We start from the raw sequence: 24,624 nt of genomic DNA, 5'->3' as shown, positions 1-24,624 counted from the left end.
AAGTTAAAATCTGGGGGGCAAGCCTCTGTGAGAACAGCAGGTGCATCAGTGCCAAGCCATGTCTCAGTAAGAAGAATACCATCGAGGTTTCTGTCTAAAATTAAGTCGTTTATTATAAAAGATTTGTTTAAAAGAGAGCGCACGTTCAGCACGGCCATCTTTATGTCCGTGCCGAACGTGCGCTCATCATGTCTTTTTATAGGAACAATAAAAGCACTGTCACGTCTGGAAGCAGTCCTGGGTTTCTGTCCGTATGAAATGATGGTGTCAATGGAGTGAATGATCTGTGATGTTGATGGCAGACATGGGAGTAGTGGTGGAGGGGCATGTATGGTGCAGCGTGCGGGGGATGAACGTATATGTGAGTGTGAGTGGGGGGCAGAGTGTTGGTGTGCATGTGTTTTAACCAATAGTCAGGAGGTGGATGTTGTGCAGGAACGGACAGTCAAGTCAATGTTCAAAGATAGAAGCCGGGACCCCTCATGGTTTGGGTGAAGGCCGTCCCATTTAAAAAGATGGGGTCTATTTAAAAAGGCAGCAAAATTGTCAACGAAGGGGATACTGTTGCCCAAGCAGTACCCCTTCAGCCACAGGTGCAGCTGGCGAAGGCGGCTGGTGATGACGTCACCGTAGCGGGGTGGGGGAAGCGGGCCGGAGATAATTAGCCGCTTGCCCATGTCCAGCAGACGGTCCACCAGGGAGATGAAGTCCTGCTTCGGAACCTCCGACTGCTGAAATTTGAGGTCATTGATGCCGGCTTCCAGAACCAGCATGGAGGCCGTGGGGTGCTGTGCACTCAGCTGCAGGGCCGAGGATGTAACCTCCGCAACACGGGCACCGGGGTGACAGAAGGTCCGGCCATCATGCACCGCCACATGCCTGACCATTGAGGTCCCGACCACCAGCACCGCGGGGGTGCGCTGCACCTGAGTGGCCGCCTCTGATCGTCTGGAGGTGCGGCGGTGGCGGCGAGGAGCCTGGGGATGGTGGCGCCGGGTCGTGGCTGCTCCTGACCAGGATGGTAGCGGAGGGCCATGTCGAGCGAGCTGACCCTGGTTCCTCGTCTGGTGAGAGCCAGCTGGACGGACAGAACCAGGAGGCGAGCTGGAACAAGCGCCCACGGGAGGGAAGTCCTGCAGGCTTAGGATATCGTACCTGTTATCCAGTGGCAGATACAGGGGCGGAGGAGGGGGAGCTGGACAAGCCCCAGCGCCCCTGGCCACCACCGACCAGGGTTCCCTTGGTTTGAGCGGTGTTGAACTCACTAGGGCTCCTGCTCCGTCCCTGGAGATGAAACCCTGCGACTCCGTGGGGCGGAGGAAGGAGGAAGAATGAGCCGCTCCTTTGGGCATGGCTCCCTGGCGGTGCCGGCGGGACTCCGCCGGTGCTGTGGCTGGAATTTCAGCGTTGATGGACCCGGTCCATGGCAGGGTGGTGTCATTCGTGGCCGTCATACTCCGGTCGCCAGCGCCGGATGCCTTCAGGAGGACGATATGTTTCGCCTGGGACATAGCAACAGTGGAGAGGTCCAGCAGGTCGACCCGCAGACCCTGTCCCTCGGACCTCAAACGGGCGATATGTTTCTCCTGGGTCGAGGCGACAGCAGATGACTCGAGTATGATTTTGTCCCTCTCCTTGAGTTCGGACTGGAGCCCGGAGATGCTCTCCCTCAGTTTGGAGAACGTGGGGAGGCAGGACTCACACACCGCCATCATGCCTGCAGCCGGAGCCGGGGGACAGCCACACTAGGCACCGTGCCAGCACACGGAGGTGAGTCCAGGTTAGCACCGTGGCTAAAAACAAGCCGGCGCTAGCAGCGGGCAGGTGACTCCGCAAGATCGATAAAACTTAAAATTTTAAGATCTTCGCACCGATGTCTGCTCTTCAGAGTCAATCAATCAATCTTTATTTATATAGCGTCTTATACAATCAAAATTGTTTCAAGGCGCTTTCCAGAATCCCAGGGCCTGACCCCAGACAAGCAACAGTGGCAAGGAAAAACTCCCCTTTAACAGGAAGAAACCTTGAGCAGGACCAGGCTCATGTAGGGGGACCCTCCTGCTGATGGCCGGCTGGGTAAAGAGAGAGGAGAAGTGGGAGGACAGGTAGAGGATAGGATAGGTAGGAGAGGAGAGGGGTAGAGGAGAGGAGAAGTAGAGTGAAGGGGAGGTAGAGGAGAGGAGAAGGAGGAGGAGGGGAAAGAGGAGAGGAGAGGAGAGGGAGAGGGAGAGGAAAAGGAGAAGGAGAAGGAGGGGGAGAGGAGAGGGAGAGGAGAGGCACAGAGCACAGAAACACACACAAAAAATATGATGTACAATCACTTCAGCGGGGCCGGAGGTCATTATGCAGCTCCGAGGGCGGCGATACCTGTAAATAAATAGAGGGGGGGGGAGAGAAGCAGAAAAACTACACAAGAATCAGCATAACTAGTCTGCTTGATGAGGAGAGGAAAGGAGAGGAGAGGAGAGGAAACCATGACCCAGTGGAGTGACAGAGGCCTGTCAGGTGATCATGTTTCCGGACCCCGGCAGCCTTGGCCTATAACAGCATAACTAAGATGTGACCTAACAATTAGACGACCCCCTAAGTATGATAATTTGTCTGTCTATGATAGTAACTAGAACTACAGAATTAGTAACAATAAGCTTTTTCAAAGAGGTAGGTTTTGAGTCTGATCTTAAAAGTAGCGATGGAGTCAGCCTCCTGTACCTGGACAGGGAGCTGGTTCCATAGCAGGGGGGCCTGGTAGCTAAATGCCCCATTCTACTCCTGGAAACTCTGGGAACCACAAGTAGACCAACATTCTGAGAGCGGAGCGGTCTATTGGGCTGATAAGGTATCACTAGCTCCTCCAGGTAGGATGGAGCTAGGCCTCTGAGGACCTTGTAGGTCAAAAGAAGGGTTTTAAAAATTATTCTAAATTTAATGGGCAGCCAATGAAGTGACGCCAGTACAGGAGTAATGTGATCTCTTTTGTCAATACCTGTCAGAACTCTGGCTGCAGCATTTTGGATCAACTGGAGGCTTCTTAAAGAGTTGTTTGGACACCCTGATAATAAAGAGTTACAGTAGTCCAGCCTGGAAGTAACAAATGCATGGACTAACTTTTCAGCATCATGCCGCGTCAGCAGTTTCCTGATCTTTGTGATGTTCCTCAAGTGAAAAAAGGCACTTCTAGAGACTAATTTAATGTGTGAGTTGAAGGAGAGATTTTGATCAAAAGTTACTCCTAGATTCCTCACAGAGAGACTAGATGTTAATGAGATACCATCTAGAGTGATCATGTGATCTAATCTATCCCAGAGAGGTTCAGGACCAAACACCATGACCTCAGTTTTTCCTGGGTTAAGGAGGAGGAAATTTGAAGACATCCAGGACTTTATGTCTTTATGACAGGTCTGGAGCTTCACTAACTTCTCTGTCTCCTCGGGTTTCATGGATAAATAGAGCTGAGTGTCATCAGCATAACAATGAAAATTTATCCCATGCTGCCGAATAATGTTCCCTAAGGGAAGCATGTACAATGTGAAGAGGATTGGTCCGAGTACAGAACCTTGAGGAACCCCATGGCTAACCCTACTGTATGAGGAGGGAACACCATGGACATGGGCAAACTGGTATTTATCAGATAAGCATGATCTAAACCGGTGCTGTCCCTTTAATCCCAATCACATGTTCCAGTCTCTGTAACAGGATGCTGTGATCAACTGTATCAAAAGCAGCACTGAGGTCCAGCAGAACCAGCATAGAGACCAGTCCATGATCGGAAGCTATGAGAAGATCATTAGTGACTTTAAGAAGTGCTGTTTCTGTGCTGTGGTGAGCTCTAAAGCCTGACTGAAACATCTCAAACAGGCTGTTCCTCTGCAGGTGCTCCAGTAACTGAGTCACCACCACCTTCTCTAGAATGTTAGAGATAAAAGGAAGGTTGGATATTGGCCTATAATTTGCTAAGACATCAGGATCCAGTGATGGTTTTTTAAGCAACGGCTTAATCACTGCCACCTTGTAGGACCGGGGTACATAACCTGACACTAAAGAACCATTGATCTGGTCCAGGATAGAACTGCCTATCAATGGTAAAACATCCTTCAACAGGTGTGTTGGGATGGGATCTAAAAGACACGTGGTGGTCTTGGATTTCTGAATTAGCGATGACGCCTCAGAAAAGATATAGGGCTGAAGGAGCTTAAGGGCTCATTGGAGACCCTGTATGTTCCCACAGTCGGCACATCTGGTGATGGTCCAGTTGTTGGGATGGCCTGGTTAGCTTTCTCTCTGATAGCTAGAACTTTATCAGTGAAGAAGCTCATGAAGTCTTCACCACTCAGGGAAGAAGGGATACATGGATCTAAAACACTGTGACTCTTAGTTAATTTGGCCACAGTGCTGAAAAGAAACCTGGGGTTGCTCTTATTTTCCTCAATCAAAGAAGAAAAATAAGCTGTTCTAGCCTTGCGAAGGGCCTTTTTGTAAACTAATAGACATTCTTTCCAGGCTACATGGTAGCTGTCTATTTTACAAGAATGCCACTTCCTTTCCAGTCTTCGCACTTTCTGCTTGAGGGTCCTGATATGTGAATTATACCAGGGGGCACACCTCCTCTGATTTACTATTTTCTTTTTCAGGGGGGCAACAGAATCAAGCGTGATTCTCAGTGAGGTTGCTGCACCTTCAGCAATAGAGTCAACCTCAGCAGGGCTAAGATTATAATGACTGATCCCTGGGGAAACACACGGTGGTCCTGGGATCAGCACAGGGATCACTTCCTTAAACTTAGCTACAGCATTATCTGAAAGACATCTGCTATAGTAATCTGCTATAGACATCTGCTATTTGTTCTGAGCATAGAAGAAGCCTTAATCATAAATGTAAAAGTGATCAAAGAATGGTCTGACAGGACTGGGTTCTGAGGGAACACTGACACATGTTCTACCTCAACACCATAAGTCAGAACTAGATCTAGGGTGTGGTTAAAGCTATGAGTTGGTTGGTTTATCTGCTGGAGGAAACCAACTGACTCAAGTAATGAAATTAAGCCATTTCTAAAGCTGTCATTTATAACGTCCGTATGGATATTAAAGTCTCCAATGATAATGACTTTTTCCGTTCTAAGGACCAAGTCAGATAAGAAATCAGAGAACTCAGACAGGAACTCTGAATGTGGCCCAGCAGGGGGCCGATATACAACTACAAACAGAAGTGGCTTTTCTGTCCTCCAGTTCAGATGAGTGATGCCAAGATTCAGGCTTTCAAATGAACTGAAGCTATGTTTTGGTCTGGGATTAATTAATAACTTGGAGTGATAGATTGCTGCCACTCCCCCTCCTCGACCAGTAACACGTGGAATATGATAATTAAGATGGGTAGGAGGAGTAGATTAATTTAAGCTCACATACTCCTCCTCCTGAAGCCAGGTCTCAGTAAGACAAAATAAATCAATGTGATGATCCGCTATCAGGTCGTGCACTAACAGGGATTTACACAAAAGAGATCTAATATTTAACAGTCCACACTTAATTGTGATATTAGTTTCTCCAACTTGTGCTTCAGTATTAATTTTAATAAGATTTTGGTGATTGACCGCTCCCCTGCTCTGTGCTTGGTGAACTTTTAACCGTGGAACAGAGACTACCTCTATAGTGTTAAATATGTTATTGTTGGTGGATGAGGGTTCTAAGGAAGCAGTAGAGAGGTGTGTAAGACTACAACTCTGCATCCTGGTCTGGACCCTGGATTGTCAGGTCACTTTGGGTCTAATAAAATTAGCCAGATTATTAGAAATGAGAGAAGCACCATCTCGTGTGGGATGGACACCGTCTCTCCTAATCAGACCAGGTTTTCCCCAAAAGGTGCTCCAATTGTCTATAAAGGCCACCTGGTTTTCGGGGCACCACCGTGACAGCCAGCGACGAAGCGATGACATGCGGCTAAACATTTCATCGCTGGCCAGATTGGGGAGGGGACCAGAGAATGCTACGGAGTCCGACATCGTTTTTGCGTAGTTACACACCGACTCCAAGTTAATTTTAGTGACCTCCGACTGACGAAGCCGGGTGTCGTTGGCTCCGACGTGAATAATAACTTTACCAAATTTACGATTACGTCTCGCCAGCAGCCATAAATTTGCTTCTATGTCGCCCGCTCTGGCCCCCGGAATGCACCTAACTATGGTCGCTGGAGTCGGCTTCACGTGGCGCAAAACAGAGTCGCCAATTACCAGGGTCGGTTTCTCAGCGGGTGTGTCGCCGATTGATTGATGATTAATAAATGAAATATGAGTATCAGTAGTCTCTGAAGGTCCTCACATGTTAGGAAAGCTGTGCCTTAAATGTACACATATCACATGCATTACAGTGATGAGTTCAAAGTCCCCTCCAAAAAACAGAATAAACTTATAACGTGTGCAGACAGTGTAAACAAATGACGACAGCCCAGATTGTTTTTGTACAGAAAAACTATTTCTTCTTGCATTGTGTCAGATTTTGTCCAAATCCATTATGACCATTATGACCTTGTAATCAGAAAATTAAAGAAAAAAAACCAAAACAACTCAAAGGCAAACTCTTTTTTTCAGACAAATTAGGGTCTTCAGTACTACACTGTATGAAGGTGGAATTGTCAGAGTGAAATAGCTGCCTCCCCTTCTTTGCATTTTTTTTAACAAAACAATTTTGGTCAGGAGCAAGATAATTTCAACAATATGGCAAAATAAATATTATTGGGAGTTCTTTATTTTTACATGGGAAGATGGGTGGCTCTTAAAAAATCTTGCACATATGTCTTTGCTAAACGGAAACTAATGGAGACAAATCATGGAAAAAGTAACACACAAAATAAAGATGAAACAAAGAAACAGGATTACATATATATAAAAATCTCTTCCTCGCCCTCCTGGGCGGTGCCTCCTTCCTTCAGACTCGGGTCCTTTACCAGAGGCCTGGGAGTCTGAGGGTTCTGCGCAGGATCTTAGCTGTTCCTAGGACTACGCTCTTCTGGACAGAGATCTCTGATGTGGTTCCTGGTATCTGTTGGAGCCATCTACTCAGCTTGCGTGTTACTGCCCCTAGTGTCCCAATCAATACTGGGACCACTGTTGCCTTCATGCCCCACATTCTCTCCATCTCCTCCTTCAGCCCTTGGTACTTCTCCAGCTTCTTGTGTTCCTTCTTCCTTCTTGTGTTCCTTCTTCCTGATGAGGATCTTGGCCTGCTTGTTCTCCAGCACTTTCGGGGGTGTCTCCCACCTGGACCCTAGGACCTCCACTCCATACAGTGCAGATGTTCCTGTACACTATGCCAGCCACCTGCTTATGCCGCTCCATATCTTCCGGGTGAGTATTGCATCACTTCCGGTCTTCTCAATCGTTCGTTGGTTGCATTGTGCACGGGGTGCTGTATTCACTTAATATTGAACACTTGGTGTGTTGTATTCACATTACTTAAAATTTTGAACACTTGGGACATTCTAGTCACCTGATATCAACAGTAAGAAACAACCCATATTAAACAAATACAGGGCTTCGCCGATTACTAGCGTTAGCATGGCCTCACCGTCTGTTTCACCCGGTGTATTTGTCTGTTCAGCGTGTGAAATGTTTAGTTACGCCCCTGCCTCCCTTAGTGAAGGGAATAGGTGCAGAAAGTGTAGTTTATTTATGGCTATGGAGGCTAGACTTAGCGAGCTTGAGAGGGATTCCGGGGGCCAGAGCGGGTGACATAGAAGCAAATTTATGGCTGCTGGCGAGACTTAATCGTAAATTTGGTAAAGTTATTATTCACGTCGGAGCCAACGACACCTGGCTTCGTCAGTCAGAGGTCACCAAAATTAACTTGGAGTCGGTGTGTAACTACGCAAAAACAATGTCGGACTCCGTAGCATTCTCTGGTCCCCTCCCCAATCTGGCCAGCGATGAGATGTTTAGCCGCATGTCATCGCTTCGTCGCTAGCTGTCACGGTGGTGCCCCGAAAACCAGGTAGCCTTTATAGACAATTGGAGCACTTTTTGGGGAAAACCTGGTCTGATTAGGAGAGACGGTGTCCATCCCACACGAGATGGTGCTTCTCTTATTTGTAGTAATTTGGCTAATTTTATTAGACCCAAAGTGACCTGACAATCCAGGGTCCAGACCAGGATGCAGAGTTGTAGTCTTACACACCTCTCTACTGCTTCCTTAGAACCCTCATCCACCAACAATAACATATTTAACACTATAGAGGTAGTCTCTGTTCCACGGTTAAAAGTTCACCAAGCACAGAGCAGGGGAGCGGTCAATCACCAAAATCTTATTAAAATTAATACTGAAGCACAAGTTGGAGAAACTAATATCACAATTAAGTGTGGACTCTCTGTTCCAGCCGGCCATCAGCAGGAGGGTCTCCCTACATGAGCCTGGTCCTGCTCAAGGTTTCTTCCTCTTAAAGGGGAGTTTTTCCTTGCCACTGTTGCTTGTCTGGGGTCAGGCCCTGGGATTCTGGAAAGCGCCTTGAAACAATTTTGATTGTATAAGACGCTATACAAATAAAGATTGATTTGATTTGATTTGATGTATGCCTTGCCTGCTAGCATCTTGCATCCTGCTGTGATGTGCAGCAGTCTCAGGGGCATCTCCACACAGTCTGCACCTGGGGTCTTGTCTGGTATGGTAGACCCTGCTCTGGTGCTCAGGGCCTGTTCTTGTGCAGCCATGAGTAGTATCTCTATGCTGTCCTTCAGTCCGGCCTTTGTCAGCCACTGGTATGTTTTCTCAATATCAGCCACTTCCTCAATTTGTCGGTGGAACATTCCATGCATGGGCTTGTCCTTCCATGATAGCCCCTCAGGTTCCTCCTCCTTGTTGTACTTTTGTTGCCTGAGGCGTTCACTCAGCAGTGGGTCAGTGGGGGCCATCTTCTTCATGTACTCTCAGAGGCTTGTTGTTTCCTCCTGGACAGTAGTTCGGACAGTTACTAGCCCTCGGCCCCCTTCCTTTTGCTTTGTGTACAGCCTCTGGACACTGGACTTAGGGTGAAACCCTCCGTGCATGGTGAGGAGCTTCCTTGTCTTGATGTCAGTGGCTTGTATCTCTTCCAGTCGCCAGGGTATTATGCCAACAGGGTATCTGATTACTGGCAGGGCATAGGTGTTTATGGCCTGGATCTTATGCTTACCTTTCAGCTGACTTTTCAGGACCTGTCTTAACCTCTGTAGGTATTTGGCTGTGGCTGACCTCCTAGCTGCCTCCTCATGGTTACCATTAGCCTGCGGGATCCCTAGGCATTTGTAACTGTCCTGCACATCTGTGATGTTCCCTTCACGTAGTTCAACCCCATCAGTTGTGATCACCTTTCCTCTTCTAGATATCATCCACCCAAATTTGTCTAGACATCCCAATGTCCTTGCTGTAGATCCTAGTGAGGTGAATCAGAGAGTCGATGTCACACTCGTTCTTGGCATACAGCTTGATGTCATCCATGTAGAGGAGGTGGCTGATGGTTCTTCTACTTCGGAACTGGTACCCATAGCCACTCTTGCCACATCTGATGCTCACCCACGCAACTGGCTTTGAGTTGGCCTCCAGAGTCGTGTTCCACAGCTTCATGGAGTTCTGGATGAACTCTCTTAGTGTCCTGTTGATGTTATACAGCTTTAGGCACTCCAGTATCCATGTGTCCGGCATTGAGTCATAGGCTTTCTTGTAAACAATCCAGGCAGTGCACAGGTTTGTGTGCTGTGTCCTACAGTCCTGGGCGATTGCCCTGTCGACCAGTAGCTGGTGTTTGGCACCTCTTCCCTATGCCTTCTGAGCTTCCATGTGGTGCTGAGGCAGGTTATGGGCCGGTAGTTGGACGGTATTGTGCCCTTCTGGGGGTCCTTCATTATGAGGACTGTCCGGCCTTGGGTTAGCCACTCTGGGTGGTCCACTGATGTTAGCAGCTGTTTTATCTGTGCTGCCAGGCGTTTATGGAGTGGAGTCAGCTTCTTAAGCCAGTAGGCGTGGATCTTGTCAGGCCCTGGTGCTGTCCAGCTCTTCATTTTGGACACTCTTGTTTGGATGTCTGCTAAGGTGATGACTACTGGGTCTTGTTCTGGGAGTTGGCTGTGCTCAGCTTGTAGGTCTTGCAGCCATTGGGCAGTAGTGTTGTGCGTTGCCTCTTTCTCCCAGATACTCTTCCAGTATTGTTCTGTCTCAGCCCTGGGGTGGGTCTGTTGTCATCTTGTTTGGTTTGGTGGTGGGTCAGTGATGTTCTGGGGAGGCATATCCCTGGAAGGACTCACAGACCTCTACAGGTTAGATAATGGCACCCTGACTGCTATTAGGTATCGGGATGAAATCCTTGGACCCATTGTCAGAACCTACACTGATGCAGTGGGACCTGGGTTCCTCCTGGTCCACGACAATGCCCGACCTCATGTCACTAGAGTATGCAGGCAGTTCCTGGAGGATAAAGGAATTGATATCATTGACTGGCCCCCACGTTCACCTGACCTAAACCCAATAGAACACCTCTGGGACATTATGTTTAGGTCCATCCGGTGTGCCCAGGTTGAGCCTCAGACTGTCCAGGAGCTCAGTGATGCCCTGGTCCAGATCTGGGAGGAGATCAATCAATCTTTATTTATATAGCGTCTTTTCCAATAAAAATTGTTTCTAGGCGCTTTACAGAATCCCAGGGCCTGACCCCAAACAAGCAACAGTGGTAAGGAAAAACTCCCCTTTAACAGGAAGAAACCTTGAGCAGGACCGGGCTCATGTAGGAGGACCCTCCTGCTGATGGCCGGCTGGGTAGAGAGAGAGGAGAAGGGGGAGGACAGGTAGAGGAGAGTAGGGGTGAGGAGAGGAGACGAGGGGAGATGAGAGCAGAGGTAGAGGAGAGAATTGGCACACATAGTCCACAGAGTAAATACAGAAATGTATAATATTTAGTAAAGCAGGCAGCCGGTACGGTCAAGTTGAGTGGGTCAGCGGGGCCCGAGGTCATCATGGGGGGGAAGGGGGGGAGAAGCAGAAAAACTACACAAGAAATAACATCACTAGTCTACTTGGTGAGGAGGAGAGGAGAGGAGAGGAGAGGAGAGGAGAGGAGAGGAGAGGAGAGGAGAGGAGACAATGACCCAGTGGGCTGACAGAGGCCTGTCAGGTGATCATGTTTCTGGACCCCGACTGCCTCAGCCTATAGCAGCATAACTAAGATGTTAACCTAATAATTAGATGACCCCCTAAGTATGATAATTTGTCTGTCTATGATAGTAACTGGAACTACTACTACTACTACTCAAAGAGGTAGGTTTTAAGTCTGATCTTAAAAGTAGAGATGGAGTCAGCCAGTACCTGGACAGGGAGCTGGTTCCACAGCAGGGGGGCCTGGTAGCTAAATGCTCGGCCCCCCATTCTACATCTAGAGGCTCTGGGGACCATGAGTAAACCAGCATTCTGAGAGTGGAGCGGCCTTTTGGGCTGGTAAGGTGTCACTAGCTCCTCCAGGTAGGATGGAGCTAGGCCTCTGAGGACCTTGTAGGTCAGAAGAAGGATTTTAACAGTTATTCTAAATTTAATGGGCAGCCAATGAAGAGACACCAGTACAGGAGTAATGTGATCTCTTTTGTCAATACCTGTCAGAACTCTGGCTGCAGCATTCTGGATCAGCTGAAGGCTTTTTAAAGAGGTGTTTGGACACCCTGATAATAAAGAATTACAATACTCTAGCCTGGAAGTAACAAATGCATGGACTAACTTTTCAGCATCATGCCGCATTAGTAGCTTCCTGATCTTTGTGATGTTTCTCAGGTGAAAAAAGACACTTCTAGAGACTATTTTAATGTGTGAGTTGAAGGAGAGATTTCGATGCCCCGACGTTGTGAGGCATGCGTACAAGCACGTGGGGGCCACACAAACTATTGAGAATCATTTTGAGTTGCTACAATGACTTTTTGGCAAAATGAAAAATCATTTTTTCACTTTCATTTTTGGGGTGTCTTTGATTTTCCTCCTCTATATAGTGATCATTTTCATTTCTATCAAATTATGTGGTATCATTTTGTCACTAATACATCACCTATTTTTTATCAGGAAAGATACTCAAGATAATTTTCCCCCATTTAGATCTGAGGTGTTTTCAAAGTGTTTCTCTCATTTCTTTAGCAGTGTACTGTATATATATGTGTGTGTGTGTGTATGTGTGTGTTTGTAAGATTTTTTTTTGTCTCTGAAAGCACAAGAGTCTGGGTGAGATTGGGCAACAAGAAAAGCTCTGATAAAAACATTCCAATGTTCTCAAATATCTTTATTTTTATTTTATTAACAAAAAATAAGATGAAAAAATAAAGAAAGAAAATAAGAATGAATAAGAAAATAAATCACTTGATCAGTAAATAATAATAATACAGCAGATATAGAAGACTGAAGAAACCACACATAGTTGCTGAGTAGAGAAATCTAATTATTTTTCAGTTTCAAATGTCTGTATTAACAGTTCTTTAACCTTTCTGAACATGAATGGAACATTGAACATGAACTGTTCTGAACCTGGCTTCTCTTGCCTACTTCTTGCTGCTAGAGACCTGGCAGCGCTTTCTCTGGCATAGCCAAGCCACATTTGGCTTGAGGGAGGAAGCAGTTGAGACCCGCAGTAGGGCTTGAAGATGCTCATAAGTAAATCTGGACCTGTATTTGAACTTATTAAAGTTCAAGGTGGAGAAGAGCTTTTCGCACAAGTATGTGCTCCCAAAAAGGCACATGGTTCGCTTGAACATTCGGGAAAGCTCAGGGAAGCTGGGGGTCAATTCTCTCAAAAATTGCCCAAGCTTGTCTCCTTTTTCAGTCACCTCCCTGAACTTTGCTTTGAGTTCAGAGTTGCACTGCAGGTCAATCAGCTCCATTTAAGGCACAGGAGGGGCTTGCACATGAAAGGAGAAGGGGTCCACAAAAAATTGAAATGTGGCTCTGTGTGTCTTGAAGTCTGCAAATCTGTGGTCAAATTCCTCCTGTAGCTTCAAAATGACATCAACATACTTCTCACCACTGAATGGTGTGCCTGCATCCATAAGTGCCTTGCATGCTGGGAAATAGCAAAGGTTTGCCTGAGAGAGCTGGGCTTTCCATAACAAAAGTTTTGTGGAGAATGCTCTCACGTTGTCATAGGCAGTACTGACAAATTGCCCCTGACCTTGTAACTGCTTGTCCAGTACATTAAGCTCATGTGTGATGTCTGCTCTCAACTCTAAAAATCTCTTCGTCCATTCGTCCAAAATCCTCGCTGTCACTGATGGCGCATCATTGGTTGTTATTCCATCAAACCTCTGTCATGGCAAAGTGGCATTCTCAATGGCATCACACAGCTGGTGAAATATCTCCTGAGCGGTGGTCTGGCCATGCAATGGAATTACTACGAGCAACTCCACCATCACTTCAAAACTGTCACCAACACCACAGACATAAATTACGAGGTGATGTCTGTGGTCTCATCAAGAGCGACTGAGTACACATTGAAACATTTTGCTTTCTCACACAGTTGATCATAAACGTCACTTGACAGTGCAGAAATGTGCAGAAAGGCTGATGTTGCTCAACTGACCTTTCTTTTCTTTTTTTTACTTGCAGCCTGTATTATGCACTTTTTGACAAATTCACCTTCTGTGAATGGCTTTCCTGCTTTAGCAATCATCTCACTAACCATGTAGCTAGCTTTGACTGCTGCATCATTCTCTTTGGTTGCTTTCTTAAAGGAATCTTGTTGCCTCAGAAGACATGTTTTAAGATTGGCAACCGCGTTGGCTCTCTCATCTCCTTGGTATTTTGCGTACTCAACATGTCTAGTTGTGTAATGACATTTCAAATTGTATTCCTTGTGTATTGCAACTTTCTCTGTGCAAATAAGACACGTCGGGGTGCCCCGACGAAGGAAATATTGCATTTCCCACTTTTCCTGAAATTGTCTGTGCTCATCACTGACCTTTCTCTTCATTGCAGGCTTTGAAAAAGACATGTTTGGAGCTGTGTAATATATATAATTCCACATGGTGTCACTGAAGTTTCTGTTTCAGTGTTTAGCCGACACCCCCCCCCACTCACACACCATGGGCGTAAGTGTATTTAGGGATGGTGGTAGGGATATATCACAATCAATGTTTGGGGAATACAAAATAGTCACTACCAATATTTATTTTTTTTAATATAGAGAAAATTTACATTTATTAATATAAATATTTCAATATACTACGCATGTGATAGAATTAATTTTTTTTTTTTTTTAAAACTATTTTAAAGTACTTCACGTTTTGTTTATGAGAGTTTCCAACTCTGAGATGTATTCGGAGCTATGATGACTCGCCCATGCGCCGCTTTTTCATTGGCTACAACAGAGTGATGGACATTAGTGGTGCCACCAGTCAGGTAGCCTCACCCACGCGAAAGCAGAGGTCCATCATAGTCCCTACCAACACACACACATGCATCAACACTAAAATGTGACAATTGCACAAGCCGCTGATTTGGAGAATTTGCTGTGAACTGACTTTAATACAAGACAAAGTTCCATGTTTAGAAAACACGGCAGCTCTGCAAAGCGTCTCCTCTCCACCTTGGAATGCCCCCTCTCTTTAAGAACCAATCACAGCCCTCGCGGCATCCGAGGCACGGAGCCGGATTGACGCTCAATAAGAGATTCCATAGCTTCCATCGAGGCGGCCCGACCCCTCCCTGCATCAACGCCGTGGGTGCTCCGCAGCCACGCAAGGCACGAAACGGAGACGTATAAACAAGGTTTTATCGGGCATCCGTGTCTCGGATACCGCAAGGGCTGTGACTGGTCCTCGAAGAGAGGAGGCGTAATGTCATGAGTTCGCGCAAGCCCAGCCAATGTCCCGCCCCCGAGAGCCATATACCACACCGTGATTGGTGGTTTCGTTCAGCTCCGCACAAAATGCTGTAAAGTGCCATTCATATCAAACTCGCGGGCCGCACTAACATTAAACTTTCATATCATCCCGCGGGCTGCAGTTGGCCTGTGGGCCGTGAGCTTTAGACCCCTGATACAAAGGATCTAACACAGTTTAAAAGGCAAATGATTTCCATTCACTGCTAAAATTACTGAGGACAAGTGAGGGTCAGATTTTATTTCTGCCTCTTATGAAATGCTAGGATCTGTTATACATTATGTGCTTTTCAACATTATGGCAAGACACAAGAGCGTTGGCAATTTCAAGAATGTTGTTGCTAAGCACTCTCCACTGTATCTATATACGCTATCTGGGATTACCCACGACCTGTTTGTATCTGAGGTGACAAGAAAATCAAATATCCATTTGGCTCACAGCCAGTGTCGTCATTGAAATGGTACAATATGAATCTTGACAGCTTCCCTTTGTCACAACGTGTAATAACTAGGAATAAAGTTTCGGCTTCAACAGGACGCCCTCCCAAGGCAAGGCTTCCTGTCTGTGCACATGAAAAATCAGCACCTTCTAACAAAACACCAAACTGTGGATAGTCATCAAACTCCCCTGTTTACTATTTACCTCTGTGACATAAGCAATCAGTGTTTGATTTCACCAGCCAGTGTCACCCAATCACCAACATGTTAGTTTTCAAGTGCAGGGCCATAGTATTATTTCATTTCATTATAGAGTAACAGAATGAATTTAAAAATGTCTAAGTGATGCTCTTAGCTCTGGTGGTGCATAATTCCACTCAGCCAACCAATTGCTAAAACATAACTCACCGGTCAGATGCAATATTCCCCGTTGTGAGCTGACCCATCCAATATCAGTAACTGCCTCACTGTGCCTCAGAGCTGTGGCAACAGTCTGATCTCTCCTCTTAGCGTAGACCGCAGTCTTCTTTCACTTCTCTTCACTGCAGCACTACACTCCTCCTTCTCCTCCTCCTCCCTCTCCTCCTCCAACACCACCCTCCCCAACTCACACCTCCCTCCCCTGTCAATGCACTTGTGCAAACAGCCTCTTTACCTCTCTCTCCTCTCCACCCCAAGAAACTCATTTACGATGCTGATCACACAGCCGATTGCAGTATGTCTCTCTTTTGTCTTGTAAAAAGGAAGCAGGTGTCCTGAAAAACTCTTAATATTCTGAGTTTGCTGTATTAGATGCAGTTAACACTGATCTCAAAACCGTACTATAACCGTACTTCAGAGCAAACAGCTAATTATGAGGATAAATGAGTTCACGTGCATGCTTTTCACTTGTCTTTGGGACTTGTCATTGATAACTGGGTTTACTGCAAAAACAGATTTTTTTAGATGAGACAACAATGTTTGAATATGACGCTGCTTATGCAGGTCCGACTTGACAGTATCTGTTTCATTCAAGCAAATGTACAAAACTATCATTCCAGTTGAGGAGAGCTTCAATGACAGCACATTGTTTTTGCTTCCAGTAGAGGGCAGGCATCTTGGACAGCAGTGCTGCATCAATATTGGCTTTCCCTGTATAAAAACCTGTCAGTCCAGCATTAAATCAATTGACCCATTAAACACAAATACATATGTGTCTGACTTAGTAAGTTGAGGACTCCCACTTTTAAACCTGTCCTCAATTTCTCAGTTAAATATATGGTTTTAATGCCTTGGATAGTGTAGAATTATGCATCAAAAGAATTAGGATAGAGAGTAGGGTGTCTGGTTGGTTGAGGGGATTAAAATGGTCAACGGGTAAAGGTATTAAACGCGTGCACTTATATAGGAAAGATATAGGAAATGAAAAAAATATACAGTGGGACCTCTACTTACGAATATCTCTACATGCGAAATTTTCAGGTTACGAAGCGTCTCAACGGGAAAATATTTCCTCTTGATACGAAAGAAATTTCAGGATACGAAGGTCAAAAATACGCTACCGCTGCTACTTGCAGCTTGCGGAGTTTAGCGAACACAAACTTGCTTGTAGCTGCTCTGCTATTGGCTATTGCCTAGCATTTTCCTGTCATCCCATTGGCTAGGAGGGACGTCAATATGTACAAGTTTGTGTGTATCCCAGTGTCGCCTTCGTTTCGCTTTTATTTATTGTGGGTGTTTGAATGTTTGTCCATTAGATGGCAGTTTTACCACACGTGTTAACTTTCGTTGCTAGTAATGACGGCTAATGTAAGATTAGCCTGTAATAAAGTTATTTTTTGTTCCTGGAGAAGCCTTGCAGTGAATTCCTACATTTATTGTGCGGTAATCTAATTGTAACATGTAATTGTTACATGTTTTGATGCATTTTTATGATTTATAAAAAAAATTATGTCCGAATTTTGGAACGGATTAGGGCATTAACATGGAAAAGCATCTCTACTTATGTCATTTTCAGGTTACGAAACCACTTCTGGAATGAATTAAATTCATAAGTAGAGGTCCCACTGTACAAAGTTAGAGTAGGAACTTTGAATGTATGTGTGTAAAGAGCTTATGAAATGTAATAAATCTCTGTGAAATTAGTGATGTGTCATCATTTTAAGATGTGGAGACCAGATGCAATTATCTAATTTTCTTGATTGGATTAAATAAATCACTCCTGCTTCTTGACTCAGCTGATCTTGTGGTCATTGGAATTACCATACTGTCACAGTTCAGCTGCATTCCACCACAAAGTAATAAGGGTGTAGTTCAATCTAGTGCGTCTGTGCATTTTGAGATACTCCATCCCTTTCCATCGTCTCTCAGTTCCACTGAATTTTCTCACATGAGTGCATCTCTTCCACACTCTCTACGATCAGCTCCACTGTAAAAGACAAGGTAAGTTTGAGGACAGCACTACACTAGGACAGCAGCCCCAGCAAAAGTTAATACAGATAGTAAAAAAATACAATTTGAAGAAAACAATGCAGGAAATTGGCTGATGCATGAGCTTTGTGTGAGATGATTTGTCTCCTCTGAGACAGCAAAGAGGCTGTAGAAGAGTTTACACCATTTCAGGTCCTGCAGGGCGTGCTGCAATGCAGGGGTGTACCAGAGAAGCAGGAAGGTGGAAGGGAATTTGTCTGACTCAGCTGCCTCCACTCTCTCCTCGATTCTTCCTGTTCCTCACTTCTTCCTCTCATAACTCTAATCTTGTACTTCAATCATTATGTTCATTTCAATGACCCTTCCACCACAATTTTACAAAACATGTTACTTGCACATACTTTAAAGAAAGGGCCTAGTGTATAGTTGTTTACATCTACATCAGCAAGTCTTGGACAAGCATTGTGTTATCCAAAGAAGTGTCCTTTCAAAAACTATCTTAAACCATTCTTAAATTCTAATCTGTTTTAGGTATTCAGTATGGATTTATCTGCATTTTCATTTTTATAAAAAGAATGTCCAAAATGTCCATATCATTGCAAATTTTGAACACGATTGAGGGAAAATTTCTGTGTACACAAGGAGAAAATCATACTGCACACAATCCTTACCTTCATCCAGCAAAATTCAATGTGTAAAACAACTAAGAGAGGAGTCAGTTTCAATTTCAACAACGCATGTAAATGCTGCTCCTGTAACAAACAGAGGCAAGTGGGCTACGGGTGACAGTTTTAACAAAACTCTCATAGCTGTAAGGAATTCTGACAGGAGTGATATGTTTTTAATGCAAAGAGAAACAACAGAAGTGTATAGACCTGTGCTTATGGAGGAGAAAAAGATCTTGTCAATGGAAAAGGGAGGAACTCAGCTTACATTTTCCTCAGTAGTACTAAAATAATTAATTTGGATTAATAATAATGTTTAGTTGCTCAGTATTTTAACCAATTAAGTGCTTTGGTGAATTTAAGCAATATTGTAAAACAGCAGCAGCATTGTTGGCATTTTGTTTCATTAGTGTCAAGTTTTTTTTGTTTGTTTGTTTTTAGGATCTGCTTTTTATCTCTTCTTAAAATAAATATATATATATATATGGTGATTTTTTTAAAGTTACTTTTTAGGATATTTACAAGAAAATTTGATATAGAAATATATCACATATTAAACATACATTTTGATTTGTATACATAAATGATACATCTAACTTTTGATTACTGAATATTTCTAAATGTGAAATATAAATATAAAACTCCTGAGTGAAACTAATATTTTAATATTAAAAGCCCAGGAGCTGTGATTGTCTTTATAGAATCAAATAACGAATTAGCAATTTCAAACAAAAAGAGTTACATTTAGCCCTGTGTTGGGCTAGTATGCCTGCTTTAGCAAGAACCCCTCCCAATTACTCCTAGTGATTACCACTGTATGGTTGCCACCCGTTCATGGAAAACGGTAATGGTTTAGAAACAAAGGTAAGCGTCCCATATATGGCGTCACATACACTCCGTAAAGGATGCATTAATGAATGGTGCGATGCTTAACATTTACGGCAAATTTATTTTTAATCCTCCCCTGCTCTTCGATCAACGAGCTGACAGGAGTATGACGATGCAGAATCTGGCTCATCTCATTGGCTGACGAAATGTGTTCGGAGATTAGACCAGGTTGCGAAATATGCGGACTCGTAACCACAAGATGCGTCCCTTTTTGAACTAATCGGGGAAAATACACTGGGCGATTTTTGCTATATTAAAACGGGTCAGTTCTGACTTTCGCTGCTCTGTATGTCATTGACAAATGACAACAACAAAACCCCGTGTCACTGTTGCTACGAGAATGCGGATGTCTTGACCAATAGAAAGCGCTGTAAGTGTTGCTATGATACGCCTGCCACTGCGAAAAAAAGATAGCAAAAAAGAAAAAGCGATCGCCAAAGTGTAGAAATTTCAATAAATTGGTTAAAATTGATAATTCGCTGAATCAATAACAAAAATAAAACAAACGAAATTAAATATACAATAGCGGGCTTCAATCTTAATTTGCTCAGACAGAAACGTTAAAAAAAGCATTTCTACAAATTTCGTAGCGCAAAAAGGTTGTGAATGTGCATCCTTTACATTTTCTATGGAGGTCAAAGCTTTAACAAATACATTTCAAGCAAAGAAATGTGGCAAAGAAATGCTGTACTGATGGCCTCAGACAAAAACTACAGTGCAGCAGTAGCAGCAGTAGTAAAGACATGTCAGCCACTTTAACAGCAAAATGCTTAATGTTATAAAAACATCTTCTCAAAAAGACAAAATGTCTTAGCACATTTTTTTTTCTTAAATGAGTAGTAGTATAAAAGCTGTACAGTTAAGTGCATACTATTAATCTACAATACATTTAAAACTTGGGTACAGTTACAGTAGGTTAAAGGTTGGGGTTTCTGTCACTGTTATCTGCTTTATAATGATATGAACATATGAAATATACCTATTTACATATAAAATATGCCACATTATGTCTGTGAATGTTCTCAGTATTCAAGGTTTGAAGAGCATTACTAAAGAACCTTCTTGGATAGGAGATAAACGTCTTTGGAAAAAGTAACAGAAGTCCAGGATTCAAGAATTCTTTTAAACCAAGATGCCATGTTATGTAACTACACACACACACACACACACACACACACACACACACACACACTGTCAACCATCCCTACCACTACCATCACTGAGACCAATCAGCTGATGTATGCAGCGGCAACGGTAATCTTACAGATGCTTGGCTATAAGATGAAGAGCATGAATAGCCATAAGGAGCAAATGGCCCCAAGAAGGAGAAGGCTAGAGGCAAAAATCAGGGCGACACAGAGAGAAATCAGCCTCCTAACAGAGCTGAGTAGAGGCGTGAATCCAAGGACAGAGCAGCCCAAGAAGTATAAGAAACTGTCCATACCTGAGGCACTGGAGACAGCTAAGCAAAGGCTGAAAGCCCTGGCTACCCGACTAAAGCGGTACACAAGAGAAGTAGAGGAAAAGAGAATAAACAGGGTGTTATCCACCAACCTGGAAAAGGTCTACTCTCAATGGCAGGGCAACAAGATGACAACAGACCCCCCCAGGGCTGAGACAGAACAATACTGGAGGAGTATCTAGGAGAAAGAGGCAACGCTCAACACTACTGCCCAATGGCTGCAAGACCTACAAGCTGAGCACAGCCAACTCCCAGAAAAACACCCAGTAGTTATCACATTAGCAGACATCCAAACAAGAGTGTCCAAAATGAAGAGCTGGACAGCACCAGGGCCTGACAAGATCCACGCCTACTGGCTTACGAATCTGACTGCACTCCATGAACGCCTGGCAGCACAGATAAAACAGCTGCTAACATCGGGGGGCCACCCAGAGTGGCTAACCCAAGGCCGGACAGTCCTCATAATGAAGGACCCCCAGAAGGGCACAATACCGTCAATACCAGAGGTGCCAAACATCAGCTACTGGTCGACAGGGCAATCGCCCAGGACTGTGGGACACGGCACACAAACCTGTGTACTGCCTGGATTGATTACAAGAAAGCCTATGACTCAATGCCGGACACATAGATACTGGAGTGCCTAAAGCTGTATAACATCAACAGGACACTAAGAGAGTTCATCCAGAACTCCATGAATCTGTGGAACACGACTCTGGAGGCCAACTCAAAGCCAATTGCGCAGGTGAGCATCAGATGTGGCAGGAGTGGCTATGGGTACCAGTTCCGAAGTGGAACGACCATCAGCCACCTCCTCTACATGGATGACATCAAGCTGTATGCCAAGAACGAGTGTGACATCGACTCTCTGATTCACCTCACTAGGATCTACAGCAAGGACATCGTGATGTCTAGAAAAATTTGGGCGGATGATATCTAGAAGAGGAAAGGTGATCACAACTGATGGGGTTGAACTACGTGAAGGGAACATCACAGATGTGCAGGACAGTTACAAATACCTAGGGATCCCGCAGGCTAATGGTAACCATGAGGAGGCAGCTAGGAGGTCAGCCACAGCCAAATACCTACAGAGGTTAAGACAGGTCCTGAAAAGTCAGCTGAATGGTAAGCATAAGATCCAGGCCATAAACACCTATGCCCTGCCAGTAATCAGATACCCTGTTGGCATAATACCCTGGCGATGGGAAGAGATACAAGCCACTGACATCAAGACAAGGAAGCTCCTCACCATGCACGGAGGGTTTCACCTTAAGTCCAGTGTCTAGAGGCTGTACACAAAGTGAGGAAGTGGCTGATATTGAGAAAATATACCAGTGGCTGACAAAGGCCGGACTGAAGGACAGCATAGAGATACTACTCATGGCTGCACAAGAACAGGCCCTGAGCACCAGAGCAGGGTCTACCATACCAGACAAGACCCCAGGTGCAGACTGTGTGGAGATGCCCCTGAGACTGCTGTACATCACAGCAGGATGCAAGATGCTAGCAGGTAAGGCATACATGGAGCGGCATAACCAGGTGGCTGGCATAGTGTACAGGAATATCTGCACTGAGTATGGACTGGAGGTCCCAGGGTCCAGGTGGGAGACACCCCCGAAAGTGCTGGAGAACAAGCAGGCCAAGATCCTCATCAGGAAGAAGGAACACAAGAAGGAAGAAGGAACACGAGAAGCTGGAGACGTACCAAGGGCTGAAGGAGGAGATGGAGAGAATGTGGGGCATGAAGGCAACAGTGGTCCGAGTAGTGATTGGGACACTAGGGGCAGTAACTCCCAAGCTGAGTAGATGGCTCCAACAGATACCAGGAACCACATCAGAGATCTCTGTCCAGAAGAGCGCAGTCCTAGGAACAGCAGATCCTGCACAGAACCCTCAGACTCCCAGGCCTCTGGTAGAGGACCCGAGTCTGAAAGAAAGAGGCACTGCCCAGGAGGGTGAGGAATTATATATACATATAATGTGTATATATAATACATATACATATGTGACGTCTATATATATGTATGTGTGTGTGTATGTGCGCGCACACACTGACACGCACACACACACACACACACACACACATACATACACATATATATATATATATATGCATATATATACTGTATATATCCCCACTGCAGCTGAACAGAACACATCACCCTTTCTAAGATGCTTTTCAAATTTTGCTTAATACAACATGCTTCAGAGATTTAAATCACAGTGTGAACATTGAAAGAATATGTATGAGCCATGTCTAGTGCAAATGTGTTAGTAGTTGTGAAGAGAGTATCATGACACTGTCAAAGAAGAGGATTTAATGGTTTTACGGAACGTGCACTGCAGACATGTGTTGTCCTTTAACTAACGCTAGCTCAGCAGATTTGACTTTGGACATACTCCTTCAGTGCCTTTTATCATGGAGCAGTAAGTTGACTCCTATCATCCATCCAAAGACTGTGTCATTGTTAAAACAATACATTAAAGGTATCTAAATAGTTACTTATTTTAATTTTCTATCAAAGAACTGTACTGCACTGTACACTTCTCTGTATACTAAAATTAAACATCACATATGGTGCGATTATTTGTATTATTAACATTGTGATTTATGTTTGATGTGAAACACCATATTGCAGCCTTGCATACGCACAAATCTTCAATGAAGACTGTCCATGTTCAGGAATCTCAGACGGCTCTAATTAAAGTGAGAGATATCTGGCTAACAGCATCTGCTCTAATAACCATTGAGAAATACAAATTGAGCTTTTTTTTTTACCTACCAACATTCAGCCAAGATGTGTGTAATTAGGATATGTAGAATTGTGGCACCCTAGCACAGCCTCAGTAACAGATAATGCTGCCCCGGACAGAGAGGAAGAGATGATGCTTACCTTGAAGGAAGATGTGCTTCTTGCAGTGTCGATCGTTGTACAAAAGAGCAAGCTCGAATTCACTTGCAACCAGAAGGTAAATTAATTTTGGAAAAAAGTCAGTAATTTCCACTTTAGCTCCTCATCAACTGTCAAAAGTCATTAATAAAATACAATTGCGCCTGGCTGATATTTTCCTAAGCAAGAGTTTTTCGAGTCAGATCATCAACATGGTTTTAACACGCTGAAATCCAGCATTGAAGCAGGTGCACTCACACTGCAATGCTCTCTCATTGGGTGAGGGGCAGCTCAATAAAAAAAAAAGTCCTCAACATCAATTGGCTTGAGTGTGTGTATGTGTAGTTCTGTTGTGAAAATGGGCTCCTCCTCTTTTTGTTATTGTTGCTGTTAGTGCTAAGCTTTCAGAGGTGCCAAAGGAAGAGTGGCGGGAGAGGCAATAGAAGATAAAAAGAAAGGTAAAGACTACACATCAGGTTGCAGTAGCTCTCGCTGTGCTTGATCCTTGTGTGTATTTCTCCTGCAGAAATCTGCAAGAATGTGAGTGCAGTGAGGTGGGAGGAGCAATGAGTAAGAGGAGGAGGTGGAAGATTTATGCATGGGGTGTTACTGGTTTGTTTTTACTGCAGTGTGGAATCAGGGAAGATTTCCAACAAATTGTAATAGGCAGACAGACTTATTTCTAGTATGCAAGTTGAGGTTCGGAGTGCTACAGCAGTTACTGCGATCACAACTGCCTCATTAAGGTGACAAAGACTAAAGTGACTTCTGCTGAAACAAAAGAGGAATTCAATCAAGAGTCATTAAAAATAAGCAGAAAGCCATACTTTCTGTAACTGTAAACATTCAGTTAAAGCTATTCTCTTTAGTTCAGTGGATTCTGGCTGGTTTTACCTTTTTTCCTGCTTTTAGCTCAGATCTTGAAATGTAATTGAATTAGCTTTCTTATCAACAAAATCAATAAGACAGCTGATTGTTCACGAGACAGCTGCAGCATACTGTCGCTTCAGGTTTCTTTCAG

The 24,624-nt window shown here is 44.5% G+C and overlaps 1 protein-coding gene across 4 annotated transcripts in view; it reads right to left on the bottom strand.

The window, feature by feature from the left end:
• The window catches only part of LOC101076615 (synaptotagmin-2-like), a 33,666-nt gene extending 9,574 nt beyond the window's left edge, over positions 1-24,092 (bottom strand). The window contains exon 1 of one of the 4 annotated variants that reach the window (XR_003885836.1): positions 23,607-24,092. The gene's annotated coding sequence lies outside the window, so the exon portion shown is untranslated. Of the gene's footprint in view, positions 1-15,699; positions 15,855-23,606 lie in introns of those variants that run through there. The other 3 variants (XM_029825982.1, XM_029825984.1, XM_029825983.1) reach the window with 3 other exon arrangements.
• Between the last annotated feature and the right edge of the window lie 532 nt (positions 24,093-24,624).

Source organism: Takifugu rubripes, chromosome 19, assembly GCF_901000725.2.
Source record: "Takifugu rubripes chromosome 19, fTakRub1.2, whole genome shotgun sequence".
NCBI classification, from domain to species: Eukaryota; Metazoa; Chordata; class Actinopteri; order Tetraodontiformes; family Tetraodontidae; genus Takifugu; species Takifugu rubripes.
Note: the sequence above shows the minus strand (reverse complement) of the source record. Positions and strands in the feature narration are given on the sequence as shown.